We start from the raw sequence: 16,542 nt of genomic DNA, 5'->3' as shown, positions 1-16,542 counted from the left end.
GGTTCTGTGCTCTCCCTTCCCTCTGCTGGCAGCTGGAACCTTTGGGAAGAGGCTATGGAAGTCTTCAGAGTGGGCGGTTGTTCTTTGTGTAAAAAGCACACTGCCATATAGGTGATCTGTGCATCCACACAGAACGCTTCCAGGGCACTGTACCACATGTGCTTACCTCAGACAGAGCATTACAGATTCATAGATTGCAGTGTAGATTGAATTCCCTACCGGCTCTTTCCTACTTTGAAACATGTAAGATCAGGCCCAAAGTCATATTAGAAATAGAAGCAGCTCCCTTTTTTTGACAGGGGAGGTTTTTATTCGCCCTTCCTTATTGTTCTGTACTACTCACTCTTAAAACCTGCATGTTGGTAAGTCTGAGAGCAAATACAGTCTGTGCTGCAGGCTCTGAAAACACCAAAACTAAAATAGGACCTTTTTTGCCCTGAGCCTTATTTACCATATGAACGCTCCCCCCAACCCCTCTGGCCCTACATAAAAGACACTTGAACATGTATCAATAGCTTTCTTTGTGATTTTTCACGAACATAGCTGTATTTTTTCCACCCTTGGTAAGTGTTGAAAAATTTGAATTGGAATTTGAAGGTTCATGGCTCCCAAACCAGCAGGAGTTGAGGTTTAATTGCTTGGAAATACATTTTCACAGCTGATACTGGCGAACAGAAAAAGTCTGTATGTCAAGAGGCTCTAAACTAATCATTTAACCATAACATGCACCACCCCATACCTAGGGACAATGTAACTGTTAACAGCTTGAAGCTGTTGAAAAAAATAAAGTAAGGGGGAGGTTTCTTCTATTTTCCTAATATTTTTCTTCACTCAGAACATACTAATAGAAGAGAAATGTCTAATTTTCAGTTCTGTCAGTGCAAATGAAAAGGGTTGTGTGTTCATCTAATTTTAGCATCCAAATTTATTAGATCAGATACTGTTAATTAAGTTAACAATTTTGAAGTTGCTCAATTGTTAATACACTCCCTGCATAAACTCTGGGGCTGCCTGTAAGATCTGGTTACACTCAAGAGACTTAGATTTGATTTCCAGCACTACAGATTAGGTGACGAATTGCAATAACAATTAGCCAATAGTCGCTAGATCTCAATTTACCATAATAGAAGGTCATTTCAGCTGTGTCTTTTGTCCCTTGGGAGAGGGAAGAAACACAGGAAAGTGGAAACTATTGAGCCTTTGATAGTCAGTGGATAGAAAAGTGGAGCTTGGCTTCTGAATATCCAATATGGAGAATGCTTACAATTTTTATTAAAGCTTATTACCCTACCATGGTTTGGGAATGATATGTAATGCTTAATATATTCAAAGTTTTTTGGTTTTTTAAATCTCAATACAGTCAACTAAAAATATATCTAATCTAGATAGCTAACAGATTGTTCCTTTCACAGGTCTTATGTCGGCATAAGGACCTTCCCATGCCCTCCTATAGCCTTGTGTAGCCTGCCTGAGGACCAGGCAGGGTTGTAGTCCCTACAGACTGTAGACCACAGGGACTGCTGGCTCCCCACTACCAATATATGAGGTATAGTGTAGTCATGGCTCTGTTTCCCTCAGTGCACTAGTGTTGGCTAGCCTTGGGGAGAGGGACAGGGAGTACATTGCATGTAGAGGTGAACACTTCCTTACATACTGGGAAGCTCTGGGTGACATTCTGTCTCCTAATGCAGAATGCCTTCTGGCACTTCCCTTGGAGCAATTGTGGTTCAACACCATACCCAACAGCACTGAGCCCTGTCTATCTAGGTATTTGTAAGGTTCCAATTGCTGAGATGTCTAGATTAAATTGCAAGGTTTTTTGTTACCACCTCCCCTCAAAAAAAGTTATAAATTTAAAATAATGAAATCCATTACAAATGCTCATAAATCATAATATTTCAAATCCATGAATTTGTAAGTAGCTGTTACTCCTCCAGATCGAGAGGAGCCAGCTGAGATGATTCGGGCACCTGATAAGGATGCCCCCGGGAGGCTTCCTTTGGAATTCTACTGGTCACATCCCAATGGGAGGAGGTCCCGAGGCTGACCCAGGACATGCTGGAGGGATTATATCTCCCGGCTGGCCTGGGAACACTGGGGAATCCCCCAGCAGGACCTGGAACCTGTTGCGAAGGAAAGGGAAGTCTAGTTCTTCCTATTCTCCATGCTTCCACTGTGAACTGCACCAGGAAAAGTGATATAAAGGAAAAAGAAGACAATGTTTGTAAGTGTTTATTAACTTTGGAATTTAGATTGTGCAGAGAAGAACAAGAAGGTTAGTGATGAGCACTAAATCAACTCAAACCAGCACTTCAATATATCATTGTGACAACATTCTTTTAAAATAAAAATTATAGTTTGGAAAATTGGAGTGACTGGTATATTTCACAGAAAACCAGCTACTTCCCTGTGTACTGATCAAAGGTCTAGGAAGAAACAGGATGGTGTGACATGGCTTTGTTAAGGAGCCTAATCTGTAATGAAGAACGTGGGAAGATATGTCATCTGAGACATTAGATTGTATTTCAAATCAACCAATCAATTTCTAATGGACCTTAGCAATTGATGATAAGCTTATAAAGGTAGCTTCAATCCTTTGAGACTCAATATCCTGAAATATCCTTGAAAACGAGAATTAGAGTGAATATAGAATAACAGATTGGGGATTCATATCCATTGGCCTGGCCAGTCATCAGTCGACAGATAGTTGACTGTATGGAGGTCAAAGGTTGGGCTTTTAGCCTATAGGTTGATGATTCCCTTGGGGACTGTGTGGTGCGAAAAAGAATTTGGCATGCTCGATACTATTATAGACATGATCTGTCTGTCAAAATCCATTAGCACTCAAATCAACATTAAACTAGCTTTTGGTATGATTTTTTTAAACAGATTTCCTATCATCCCTAGTAATCCTTTATAAGTATGAAAAATGTTTCATTACTTATGACAAAAAGTGATTTTTCATTAATTTATAAAATCTATGATATAGTCACTTCAATTAAGACTATTTAATACTCTCCATATATTTCTGATAGCTTTCAAGTTTAACTGAAGACCTTAGAGATAATAAGTAGTGTTTTTAAAAATACATTTTTATGTTTGGTACACGGTGCTATCAAATACTTGGCACATGGTTTTATCAATTGTTTATTTATATCATGACAAAGACCAAAATAAATCAAAATTCTCTGTTTTAGTAAAGTGAAAGTTGATATTTAAAAGAAAAACAGAAATATAGTTCGTCCCATTTTGCCTCTGCTTAGACGCAAAGTGCTTTTGCTTGACATTTTGCCTTAATACTTTGCACTGTGTACTCTGTGTCTCTGGATAGCTGTAAAGAAAAACAAATTTAAGGGTTTTTTTTTAATATTTGTAGATTGTAGTTTCAAAAACACTTCTTACAACAGGCTTTGAAAGTAAAGTATGTTTTTGACAGAAGATTCATTAGTAAGTTATGCCTCAAGAATGTAATTCTATGCACATAAAACATGAATGATACTTTCTACATGACGTTGAAAAAACTAGATTGTTGTAATGTAAATGGTATAAGGATGCATTAATATGTGTTCACAGTATTCTTAAAGATTGTGTTAGAAAGAGGCAAACTAAATTAGGAAACTACAGTAAAGGTAAAAAGAAAATAAATTTATTTTCAAACAATTAACCTATTCATGGTAGTTATATAATGGTGAGTTTAACTATGATTTAAAGCAGTTGAGCAAAATACTATCATATGCCACTTTGTGTCTGACTACTTACAAGTTCAAAACATGCATCCTGCCATACATTTCCACTCCATATGTCAACCTTTAAAAATAAGGCTGAAAAATAGAATGAGTTCTTTTGATGTTACACTGTCATAGCTTTTGCTGTTTGTAAATAAATCAAATCAATGCTTCCCAATGTGTAATAAATCTTGACTTTCCCTCCCCAGAGATTACATCTGTATCTTCAGAATAACTCAGTCAGTTTGGTTCATTTGATGGGCAGATGCATGTCATGCAATACTTGATGAGAAACTTGTGAGTGTAGTTTGGCCATCTCTGCTTTGAGCTGTCAGATGGATTTCTCTTGGGCATCTTCCCTCTTGCTGTGCATCAGAGCAAAATAATATTTTATTGTTGGTCATAATTAATAATTCATTGAAATGCACCAAATGAACACACACACAAAGAATGTGGATATAAATCTTATTAGGTCCCTGGGTAAAGTCAGTGTGCTTTCGCATTTTGAATTTCCAGGCATATATTATATCATCCAATATCGGAACAAGCTGAGAAATGTAATATAAAAAGTTGATAAATTACTTTCTGCCTGTAAATGAGAAAACAGACTTGTAAAATGTGAAATGAACCATTCTGGCAAAGTAGAATTTGAGCTTAGAGAGTAAATACTTGAGTTAATGGCTTGGGTATCTCTGAGTCTCAGAAGCTGTGGTACATAGGGAGGGTGAAAGTGAGGTTATGGAAGCTCTTCAATATTTTACTTTGAACATCCTTACAGGCCTTAATTAGACAGATTACCTGTTATGCATGGTGTAGTGTGCTGAACAGTTTTAAACTGGCTTGTCCTCAAGGCAAATGGAAGGCAAAGTCAAAAAGAATTACACTCTACACAAATAACAGTGAATGTTCTATTCATGGTTATGGTAAAAATGAAATCTTCCTAGCCAAAGCACTATTTAATTTTTAACTCAATTGAGTACAAAAGAGTTTCTTAAATATTTACTGGTCTTTTGAATTTATGTACCTAACCTGCCCACCTCTTCAATGCTTTTTAACGAGTGACAGAATAATAAATTGCTGGAAACCATAACAAAACTTCATGTTGTAATTACTTGAACTTAAATACAAACTCAATATGCTAGTGGTTTTTTTTCTGATTTATCACCTTTTGCATCTAAATATCTGACAATATGATGAAACCTCTGATGAAAAGGATTAATAAACTGTCTCTGTATTTTTGTACCATCAGACAGGTAGATGCACAGGGGTTTTTGTTTTGTTTTTGAATGGCTGAGTTCTAGGTCATCCATATATTATAAAATGTAGAGAAACGAAAATGTTTACTAATGGCTTCAGGATGCAAGTGTTAACTCGCTGTATGTATGCTAAATTCCGGAATCTATTTAATCGGTTTATTCAGCCTACCACCTACAGGGAAGGGTCACTGTGTCACGCAATCCTGAATGGTATTTTGTGTGAATTGAGAACAGAACTGCTTAAAGACCAGAGGTTTAGGAACATAAACCAGATGTGCTCATTTGATATACTCTACTAATTTTAAAAAGTCAAACACTCAGATCTTTTTTAAACCTTATTGTCAAACACATTTCATGGAAACTAAGCATTTTACAGTTCTGAGTGCTGTGAGTTTTACTGATTGCCGAGATAAAATGTGTTCTGATCTTTGCCGTAACTGCTTATGTCCTCTATTTACAGAGTAATATGCACCTAAGGATTTTAGAGTAACAGCCGTGTTAGTCTGTATTCGCAAAAAGAAAAGGAGTACTTGTGGCACCTTAGAGACTAACCAATTTATTTGAGCATGAGCTTTCGTGAGCCACAGCTCACTTCATGCATCCGATGAAGTGAGCTGTGGCTCACGAAAGCTCATGCTCAAATAAATTGGTTAGTCTCTAAGGTGCCACAAGTACTCCTTTTCTTTCTAAGGATTTTACTAATTTAATAAAATAAAACTGAATATATTTCAGGATACTTCCTTGTCATGTTATTTTTATAGTCCAAAATGTTGCAAATTATTAATGTATATTTAAAAACAGAAAATTTTCCATCCCTACAATTTGTACAACATAAATTTAGGTTGCATTGTGGTTGTCATAAAGAAGTGGGTTTTTTAAAAAATCTACTTGTTTAAAAGTTTCTGTCTTGTCCTCAATCTCCGGGGGTTATATTAACATAATCAGAGATGTAATGCCATTAGATTGCCTTCAAAATGTATTGAGTATTCATTAGAATTAATGTGTACACTGGAAGCTTGTAGTTTACTCAATATACCGGAATGTCCTCACTGTGAATAGGTAGTTTTGAGTAGAGTAGGGATTAAATTGCAAAAGTGCTGCTGAGGGTTACTCAAGAATCACAGAAATGTATAGCTAGAAGGGGCCTCAAAGATCATTTAATTCAACCCCCTAGGATGAGGGAGGATCAAGTATATGTAGAACATCAAACAGATGCTTGCCTAACCTGTTCTTAAAAATTTCCAGTTATAGGGATTCCACAACTTCCCTTGGAAGCCTATTCCAGAGCTTAACTAGCCCCATAGTTATAAAGTGTTCCTTATATCAAACCTAAAACTCCCTTGCTGCAGTTAAGTCAATTACTTTTTGCCCTACCTTCACTGGACATGGAGAACAATTGATCACTGCCCTTTTTATGTATTTAAATGTATTTAATGTATTTAAAGTTCTTAATGTATTTAAAGACAGTTATTAGATCCCCCCGAGTCATTTTTTTCTCAAGACTAAACTCGCCAGATTTTTTTAATCTTTCCTCATTGGTCTGGTTTCCTAAATCTTTTGTTGTTGTTGTTGTTGTTCTCCAATTTGTCCACATTTTTCCTGAAGTGTGGTGCCCAGAACTGGACAAAGTATTCCAGCTAAGGCTTCACCAATGCCAAGTAGAGTGGGGCAGTTACGTCCGCTGTCCTGCATATAACGCATCTTTTAATCCACCCCTGAATAATATTAGCCTTTTTCAGTGGTGCAAGTAGAATTCATTTCTTACCAGTACGCTGCACCAGCTAAAAAGGTGGGGGGACATATGACCTCCCCATGTGACTCTTCACATGACCCAGTCCAGGGCCCCATGCTCTCTTCTTCCCCTATCCATTATCCATCCCACATTACCTGCAGGGAGCACTCCCAGTGGGTGGACCTGGCACAGCTGCTGTGTGGGATGCTAAGAGGAGAGGAGGGCTTTCTCTCTGGAACAATAGCCAGCTCAGAGTCACACCTGCTTTGGGAATTGCCAGCAGAAGAGCTTCAAACCAGCTCTCTCTGAGAACAGAGAATATTTTTTCAGACACTCTGGCAACTGAGCCCCACACTGGTAGCTCCTCTGGCATGGCTGTATGGCCCCCAGCCCTTCCACGCAGCTGCATCTCCTGAGTCCTGTCTGGGGTATGTACAGAGGACAGGGCTGGTGGGGCGAGGCTGGGGGTGGTACAGCTGCGCAGGAGGAGCTGCTGACGTGGGGTCCTGCTCCTTTTGTCACTGTTGTTCCCAGAAGAGCCAGGCATTTCAGAGCTCTCCCGGGAGCCACAGTGGCGAAAGGAGCAGAACGTGGGGCCAACGGCAGCTCCTCCAGCGTGGCTGCACTATTTTCAGCCCTATCCTCTGGTGCGGCTGCTGTACAGACCCCAGACAGGAGATACAGGCACACAGCTGCATGGAAGGACTGGGGGCGGTACAGCCATGCCAGAGGAGCTGCCTGCATGGGGCCAACGGGCAGCCCCACATTCTGCTCCTCCTGTGTCTTTCCAGTATGCCGTACTGGCTTTAAAGAGCTCACTCATACAGCAGACCTGACCAGACCGCCCTACTTGTACCACTGGCCCTTTTTGCAATTACATCACACTGGTTACTCATATTCAATTTATGATCCACTATCACCATCAGATCTTTTTCAGTAGTACTACCACCTTTCCAGTTATTCACCATTTTATACTTATGCATTTGATTTTTCCATCCTAAGCATAGTACTGTGATGGGGTGTTTGCCCCACACTGGCATGCAAGGGGTTAATAGGGCACTAAGGAGGCTGTGCAGAAAGCAGCCAATAGGAGAGGGTCTGCAAGGAACAGCCAATCAGGGCTCAGCCGGCCTATATAGGAAGAGCTGCAGGGCAGAGCAGTGTCAGTTGCTCCCTGGAGCTCAAGGAGGGTGCCTGGCAGGCAGAAGGAAACTAGCATCTTGGCCAGAGTAGTGCTGCTAGCAGGGACCAGGGAAGCTAGAGAAGAGGTCCTGGTTGGCTGCTGGATCTGCAGGCTGAGGCCTTGAGGTAAGGGCAAAGAGGGTGCTGGGGGGCAATGGGGAAGTGACCAGACAATTGACTGCAGTTGCCACTGGGGAAGTGGTGGGACATTTGGACTACAACACTTTCCCCCCAGAAAGGGAAGCACAGATCATGGTAGGGCTATCATGAAGGACATGCTGTCTTCCTTGGAGTAACATGGGTATGGGAGCAGAAGTGATGGCAGGAAAGGCCCCATTGGGAGTGGGCATACCCACCTGTGGAGCTAATCCCCAAGGTGACCAGCAGGAGATGCCAGCACGGTGAGTGGATCCCTGTCACAAGTACTTTGCACTTGTCTTTTTTGTCTTGCATTTTACTGAATTCAGACCAACTCTCAAGTTTGTTTTGAATTCTAATCTGTTCTCCAAAGTGCCAGAAACCCCTCTGATCTTTTTATCATCTGAAAATTGTATAACATTTATCCAGGTCATTAATGAAAATATTGACTAGTACCAGACCCCATGGGACCCCCTGCATATGTCCTCTTAGCTTGACAGCAAAACACTGATAACTACTCTTTGAGGATGGTATTTCAACCATTTATGCACCCACCTTCTAGTAATTTAATCTCGACTACATTTCCCTAGTTTGCTTATGTTAATCTCACATGGGACTATGTTGAAAGCCTTATTAAAATGAAAATATATCACATCTACAGCTTCCCCCATCCACTAGGCCAGTAATGCTGTAAACAAGGGGATAGAGTTCGTTTGGCAAGATTTGTTCTTGATAATTCCATTCTGGCTATTCCTTAGAATCTTGTTATCCTCTGGGTGCTTACTAATGACTGTTAAATATTTTTTCAGTATTTTTCCAGATATCAAAGTTAAGCTGTCTGGTCTATAATTCCCTGGGTCTCCTTCCAATTTTTAAAGACAGGTACTATGTTTGCCATTGTCCAGTTCTTTGGGACCTGACCTGTACTCCATGAGTCTCACTAGTGGTTCCGAGATTGCTTTAGCTAGTTCCTTAAGTATTCTAGGGTTAATTTCATCAGGTTCTGCTGACTTGAATATTTCTAACTTCTCTAAATATTCTTTAACCTGTTCTTTTCCTATTCTGGCTTGTGTTCCTTTCCATTGCTGTTAATATTAATTGTGTTAAGTAGCTGGTAAATAACCTTTTTAGTGAAGACTGAAACAAAATAGCCATTAAATACCTTTGCTTTCTTGATGTCAAGCACTATTAGCTTTTCTTCCCCCCATGCTTTCTTTTGCCTTTCTCTTGCCATAATGTATTTATAGAACCTATGTGTATGTGCTCATCCTTGTTTTGTACTCCTCTTTAGAAATTTGTCCATATTCCCCCTTTTTGAAGAGTTCATTTTTGATTTTTCAGATGATTAAAGAGCTCCTAATACAGCCATATTAGACTTTACTATTTTTCCTATCTTTTCTTTGGGATAGATCGCTGTTGTGCATGAAATATCATCTCTTTGAGAAATGCTACCTGTCCTGAACTCCTTTTCCCTTAGATTATCTTCCCATAGGTCCTTACTTACCAGTTCTCTGAGTTTGTTAAAATCTGTTTTTGTTCTTGTTCTGCTGGTCTCATTCCTTCCTCTCCTTAGAATGATGAACTCTTAGCTCACAATCACTTTCACCCAAATTGTTTTCCACATTCAAATTTAGATTCAAATCCTCCTTGTTAATCAAGTCTAAAATGGTTGTGCCCATGGTTGCTTCCTCCACCTTGTGAAACAAGAAGTTGTCCCCATTACGTTCCAAGAACTAATTGGATATTTTTTGTTTTGCTGCACTACTTTTCCAACAGATGTCAATTGGGTCTAAATTTAGCTGAGGTACTAATACTTTCAGCACTTCCTTTTTATTTCCCATACTCCTTACGTTTGTGTAGAGAGATCTAAGTTGCTGAGCAAATTCTCCCTTCTCCTGTTTTCCCTCTTGTTCCTCCCATGACCCTATTGTAATCTTCTATACCTACTTGTGGGCTTTTGTCACCCAGCCCTTTAAACCTACTTTTAAGACCTCCTCACTAGTTTGAGTTGGTGTCCAAAAAATGCTTGTCCCTTTCTTGGTCATGTGGACCCCAAGTCTTCCTCTCAGGGTAATGGATTTGAACCAAGCTCTCTTGACTCGGTGAAACATGAGCTCTGCTCCACTATGGACACCAGTTCTTTCAAATGGCCAGAACTAGCTCCAATCATCATCAGAGGTCAAAGGGGGTCATACCCTCACCATTTTCACAGGTCATGCCCTGCACCACAACATTCCACAAAGAACCAGAGTAGAAGAAATACTGACTTGGAAGTAAGAGCCATGAATGAACTTAGGGTGGAACAGAGCAATGAAATAGCTGGCCCTTGATAACAAAGGACAGAAAAGAGATTAACTGCTACTAAACCCCTTCATGGGATCAGCTTCACTGCCCAGTACATAAAGATGTGGCCCAGTCTTCTCCTTGACCCTCCTCACCGTCTTTAGGATAGTAGGAGACCCCAGGGTTGCAGATACAGAGTAGATCCTGTGCTCAGAGACTGCGGTTTTGCCTGGCCCTTACACAGGCCAGACAAATGGAGAAAGGCTCCTTATAACCTTTCCTTCCACCAACACTGAAACAGTGTAAGAGCTAAGAACAATCTGGCCATAGATATTAAATATGGAACTGTCTTCTGAGAAGCACCTAGCATACTTATGGCTGATGTAAAATAACAATAATTCATAAGGCAGTTATATCAATTTACTAGCCTGTTTAATGTATTCAAATAACCATTTTGTGGTGTTTCTTATCCATAGTGAACTGTGAATGACTTTTCATTTTTAGGCCAGAAACATTATTCACCCTTCAATGTGCATCTCTGTTCTTAAAATCCTCAAATGATATTCTAGGCTGTTTCTATTTGAATTTGCATGACAGAAAATCTTTTAAAAAAAACACTCATTAAGAGTGCATTTTTGGTCAAATTTTCTTTCCCCTATGATATGATTTTTTTTCTTATCTCAGATCAATGAAATTTTATTTTTGTTGTCACTGTTGTTGTTTTTTGAGAGGCTTGACAAACATTTTGGAGGTATTTTTTTCCTGTGATATTAGATCTGAACAGAGTGCATCTAACATACTCTATTATTTTCCCCATAGAGTCTTAAACGCTTTCCTATGGTAACGTATGAGACAGGTTTTGGAGAATTTTCCAATGCACCCTCTCATTTGAACTTAGGACTGTTCTCCTTCTGTATCTAAGACCAACAACATTACTATTAGACTGCATATTCAATGATTTTACAGTATTTGAGTATAGCGAGAGCTTACACCCAGAAATTGTTCAAAAATATTGAAAACCGTACCTCACACTGTATACATACTAAATGGCTAAAGAATTTCCCAAGAAAAGAAGGCCATAAGCATCTCTTGGTTAAGGAAGTGATCTTGTTTTGGTGTTTCTTGAAGACTAACCTAGATATCCAACCTGTCCAACTACAGATCAACAAAGATTCCAAAAGTCTTTGTTAATACTAATGAGATATTTTTCTTCCAATCCTGTTTCTTCCAGTAATAACAGCTTCTAATTTGGGTAATATACTGATTTGAAACATTACATAAAATGTCAAATCACCTTTCACTCCCCATAAGAAGAGATGAACAGTTTAATTTATTTTAATCAAACTCCTTGGTTGGAACTCTGACTGCTTATAGCCAAAATCCGAAAAGCGTGAGCACCCACATTTCCCCATGGCTCTCAGTGAGTAAATGAATGTCTGCACTAATTGGCTCTACTTGTAGTATTGGACAAGACAATCTGGGAGACAAATAGAGTGGTGTTAGGGTTTTTTTAAATCTTTTGTATTTAATTTAGATAACTGCACAGTTCATATTAAATACCTGAGAGTTCTGTATTTCAAAGGTGGGGAAAATACAGCAGTATGTCCTGCTGTTAGCAGCTCAATTTCAAACCAAATTTCCTGCAGAAAACATGGAACCTCAGTTTTCATTGGCACACTATATCAAATTCAACTTATGGAGAGCTACAGTAACCAAAAACTGCAAAATACCCACTTGTTTGCACTGATTCTATAGCCATTATCTTTTGTCATTTGGATAGAGGTACTGCACTTCATTTTTACTAGAACAATACTGAAGCTGCAATGTTAAAAATTCACAACAGCACATAAGATTCAACTGCTGATGCTGTTTTTATTTATGAAGAGTTGTGGGTAAATGCAAACTAATCAGTTATATTAGAATTTAGGTCTTTAAGTCATTACCCAGTCATTACTTGCTACATTGTTACCAAGGGCCCATTTGGATTGGCAATCAAAAAAAGGATAATTGACTGCTGGAAAGAGAGATGGTCTCCAGAAGATAGACTGGCAAAGATACCCTGGGTTAATAAATTGGCATGAAGCCTAAAATAACAGATGAAAAGCAAGCTAATAGAACACCTATTCCTTCATGACTCACTAAAGCTGGGACCGAAAGGCCCAAAGTAATGCTGAGGTCAGTTGTAACTACAGTATGTTAAAAATGATAAGAGTCAATGGAGGATTTAAAATTGAGTGGAGCAAAATGAAATGTCAGAGGTAAAATAAAACTGTACCATTAAGTTATATAGTGTGAGCCCAATTTTGCATATTCGTGAGCACTTAAGTGAGAGGTCCCTTAACTTTAATTCCTCACACGAGGTTAGTGCTCACCAATGTAAGCGTTGCACCTCCAAGACCTTTAAAATGTGATGGCGTAAGACCCAAACTCAACATTTTCAACTGTATGTTAACAAAACTAGATATAAATAGTAAAAGGCCCCTACCTGTGTAAAATTTACATGTGGACTCCTCCTAGGGATGGAAAAAACTACATACACCACATCTGTTGAAAACACGTGCAGGGGATTCAGTACAACTTAGACGATAGTAATGTGAGTGGCTGATTAAAATATATTCTCCAACTCATGAAATCTCACCAACTCACCTTCCTCCTTATTATGCTTGCTGTCCAGTCAAGTGCCTTGTACTCTCGCCCATCTTTGTGGTAAAATCCTATCCTTGTATCCTTTTTCTCTGCCATCACCACTCTTTTTGCTATCGAAAATCATTGGTCCTTTTCTCCTAACTGCATTGAAGATGGGAAATAAATGGAACATCCATCATTCTTTGGGTTGTCATCTCACTGAGGGATTTAGAGGGGGTTTTGGTGGTGACCTTTTTGTTCTGTTGGAGCAGTGCCAGTTTCATAAGGCGAAATCCTAAATCCATTGAATTGAAAGGCAAAACTCCCAATAACTTCAGTGGGGCCAGGATTTCCCCCTAATTTGCAGATTGCCCCTATCTTTTCAATGTTATGTTATTTATGCTAAATAAATAAATAAATATTTCCCAAACAAAACTATGGAGCTTACATAATTTTAAAAACTCCCTTTTTTGTCATCTCCCAATGTCCTTTTTGCCACTGAATTTTATAATTTTATTATTTCCATTGTGGCAAAGCATAGAAGCCCCAGTCATGGTCCATTGTGCTAGGTGCTGTACAAACACAGAATAAAAAGTTGGTCCCTGCTTCAAATAACACAATTTCTTTCGGCCTTCCCTCATAAAATCTATATTTCTCACACCTGATAACACCTGTGCTGCTTTATGATGCCTCCAGTCTAAGTCAAAGTAAATATATGCTGTATTCCAAACACCCATGCAGAGTAAAAACCTCTTGTTTTGTATTCTGTCCCTCAGCTAGCAGTCCTATGCCCTATTTGCCTTTTATATTGCTGGTATGCACTTGGCTGGTGGTTTGGATGATTTTCCCTTTCCTGTTCACTGTGCTGAATTACTGGTTCCTTGCTCCATGCCTAATTATTTTACATTGATCTGGTGCTGCTTCAAACTTATCTACCCCTGTTTTGTTTATAAGGCTCTGAATATTACAGGATCACACATTAGATTGCTGCAGCGCTATTTTTGTAGGTATTAGAGCGTCCTGCAGTAATTTTGTCTAATTTCAGTGGTACCAAAGGAGGCAAATATGGATTTCAGTGGACCCCCTAGCTGATGTTTCCTTACCACTGGGTGTGAATACTTTCCCAGGTCTTTTGCTCATGATTTCATGGATTTTTTTTTTTTTTTTTTTTTAGTTGGAGGGGTTAGTGGGACAGGACGTTGAACAAAACATCACTATAGAATTTCCTAAACACATGATTTTGCAATATGATTTAGCAATAAAATGGGTTCAAATGGTAGGTCTGATGTAAAATCCTTCTGTGTTTTACAATATTTGACAACATTTTAAAGCTCTGTTTCTTAGTTTATGTCCCGGAATAGTTTGTATGAGAGAACTTTAGTATTAGCTCATTCTGCGAAATACTAGTGGTCCTTGGTCTCTGTGCAATCCATTAAAAATCAAGGGTACTGTTTGCTTTAACTCTGTTCCTGCAGCTTTGTTCCTACTCAAAAATCTATATATGATTTTAAAATATAAAAACTAGTGTGTACAAGTTATTTTGCACTGTACACAGTTCCTTTGTCCAGCCTAGATTAGCTGACACACCAAATCACTTACAAAAACAAAAAACTGACATCTTTCAAGAAAAACACAGTTCTTGTGTAATTTTAAATGCTTGCTATGCTTTAGGCTTTATTTAGCTGAATCAGCCATACCTATTCCATCCCTTAGTTAGTCAATTTAGTCACAGTATACATTATTTTTTTAGGTTATTTTAGTTATACTTTGCAGAAAGGTTACCTGTACAATATATATTTATAAATAAGTAATGGATTCAGAAGCCTAGATTTGACTATATGCCTACAGTATATATAAAGAGAAGGAAAATTAATAGAATCTAGTTTGATTCAACATAAAAGAAGCTATTTTTAAAGCATGATTATTGGTGCGTTGTTTTGTTTTGTTTTGTTTTTTGTCTTTTTTTCAAACTAGGTATTTTAATTGCTGTGTTAAGATACCTGAAACATAAACTCCTTAAAACCTCTTTTGTGCACTAATATAAATTAGATTTAAGCTCAGGTTTTGTAAACCCTGAATTACCTGGTTTGGATTAAGCTTTTGAGGAATCATTAAAAGTCCTTTATTTAATACTTTAGCACCTACTGAGTTCACTTATAAATCAGGTTTGCTGCTGATACAGCTCACATCCTGAGAAGTAACAAAGGAAAAAGCTGCCAGGAAAATCCCAACAAATATCAGAGGGCCTTAGAATTGGGGGAAATCCCAGCAAAGAATAGGGATTGGTGTTTGCCTATTTATTTTTCCAACAAGATGGTCCACTGGAAAACTTGCAGTGCTCAAAGTACTCAGTGGCCTCTATGCCCCTGAGTTTTTTCCACCACTGGAACACTCTTTTCAAGCCTTTTTGGTTAACAAATTCAATTCTATTCTAGTTAGGGTCTTAGGCTTCAATCCAGTGAAGCACTTAATCATATGTTTAACTTTAAGATTAAGTCAGTGGGAATATTTACATGTTTAAAGTTAAGCACATATTTAAGTGCTTTGCTACATCGGAAATAATACTTGAGAATCTATGGAATCTTCAGTCAGTAAAATGTATTCATTTATCAAAATAAAAGCATTTCATATTAGTCCTTAGCATTTTGTCTTCCTAATATCCCTCACTTACTGACTTGCTTAATTTTGGTTAACCATTTGTAGAAGGAATAATGTAACATGTCTTTGCAAAATTGGAGTTGGAATGCTATTGAGTACACAGAGGATGTCCTGACATTCTATTTATAGCAATGAATATACTATTGAAGACTGTTTTCAGAACACATGCATGTTCCAGCAGTATGTATGGCAAACGTGGTTCAGCAATTCAATTTGCTTCTGAAATCTGCCAAGTTTGAAATTAACCTTCAAAGCATTTTCTGTAAGTATGTTCCAGGGAATAGTCTAGAATGTGTATTTAAGGGAATAGAGACTGAATGAAAATTTGGCTTTATAGTTTATATTTCTTTTCTCATACTTAACATCCCCAAAAGTGCTTTATAATAGTGAACAAGAAACTGGTAATGCAAAAATTATGTGGGAAAATCAACGATCATTGTCTGATTAGTGATAGCTCATGTAGAACATTAGATTAGACATTGAAAGCTACTTTATTAACGGCTATTGGTTACTACTATTAGGGTATTCCCCATCGCTTTTTGAAAAGTGTTCTAGAATTGATCAAATGATTGATTGTGAATGCATTATTTAGTGAATTTTACCCTTTTCTCTGTTTGATTTCTCACAAGCCAGTCTGGATTTCTGTGAACATATTTGTTCCTTGGTGTGAGGGAACAGGATGTGGGAAATCTTTCCTAGTGGTTAGAGCTAGGAACAGAAACCAGGAGGCAAGCCAAGAGTCAGAGCTGGAGTCAGAAACCAGGCAAGGGAACAAGGGTGGGAACAAGGCAGGTACAAGAGAGATCACAGCTGCAGGCATAAGCTTTGAGCAATTAGCAACCTGGCACTGCTGCTGAAATTAAATGCAGACCTGTTGGCTCCTTGCAACCAATCAGGCAGGCCAGCCAATCAGGTGATTTTGCCACAGCTCAGCTGGAATCAT

At 38.5% G+C, this 16,542-nt stretch overlaps 1 long non-coding RNA gene across 3 annotated transcripts in view; it reads right to left on the bottom strand.

The window, feature by feature from the left end:
* LOC140916574 (uncharacterized) overlaps positions 1-16,542 on the bottom strand; it is a 110,181-nt gene that overhangs the window by 57,047 nt on the left and 36,592 nt on the right. Inside the window, exon 2 of one of the 3 annotated variants that reach the window (XR_012160555.1) lies at positions 12,963-13,103. The exons of the other annotated variants lie outside the window; for them this stretch is intronic. This is a non-coding gene — a long non-coding RNA (uncharacterized lncRNA). The remainder of the gene's footprint in view (positions 1-12,962; positions 13,104-16,542) is intronic. 3 annotated transcript variants of the gene reach the window in all.

The sequence above is a fragment of the Lepidochelys kempii genome, chromosome 8, assembly GCF_965140265.1.
Source record: "Lepidochelys kempii isolate rLepKem1 chromosome 8, rLepKem1.hap2, whole genome shotgun sequence".
Classification (NCBI taxonomy): domain Eukaryota; kingdom Metazoa; phylum Chordata; order Testudines; family Cheloniidae; genus Lepidochelys; species Lepidochelys kempii.
The sequence above is the reverse complement of the archived record's forward strand: the minus strand, read 5'-3'. Positions and strand labels throughout refer to the sequence as shown.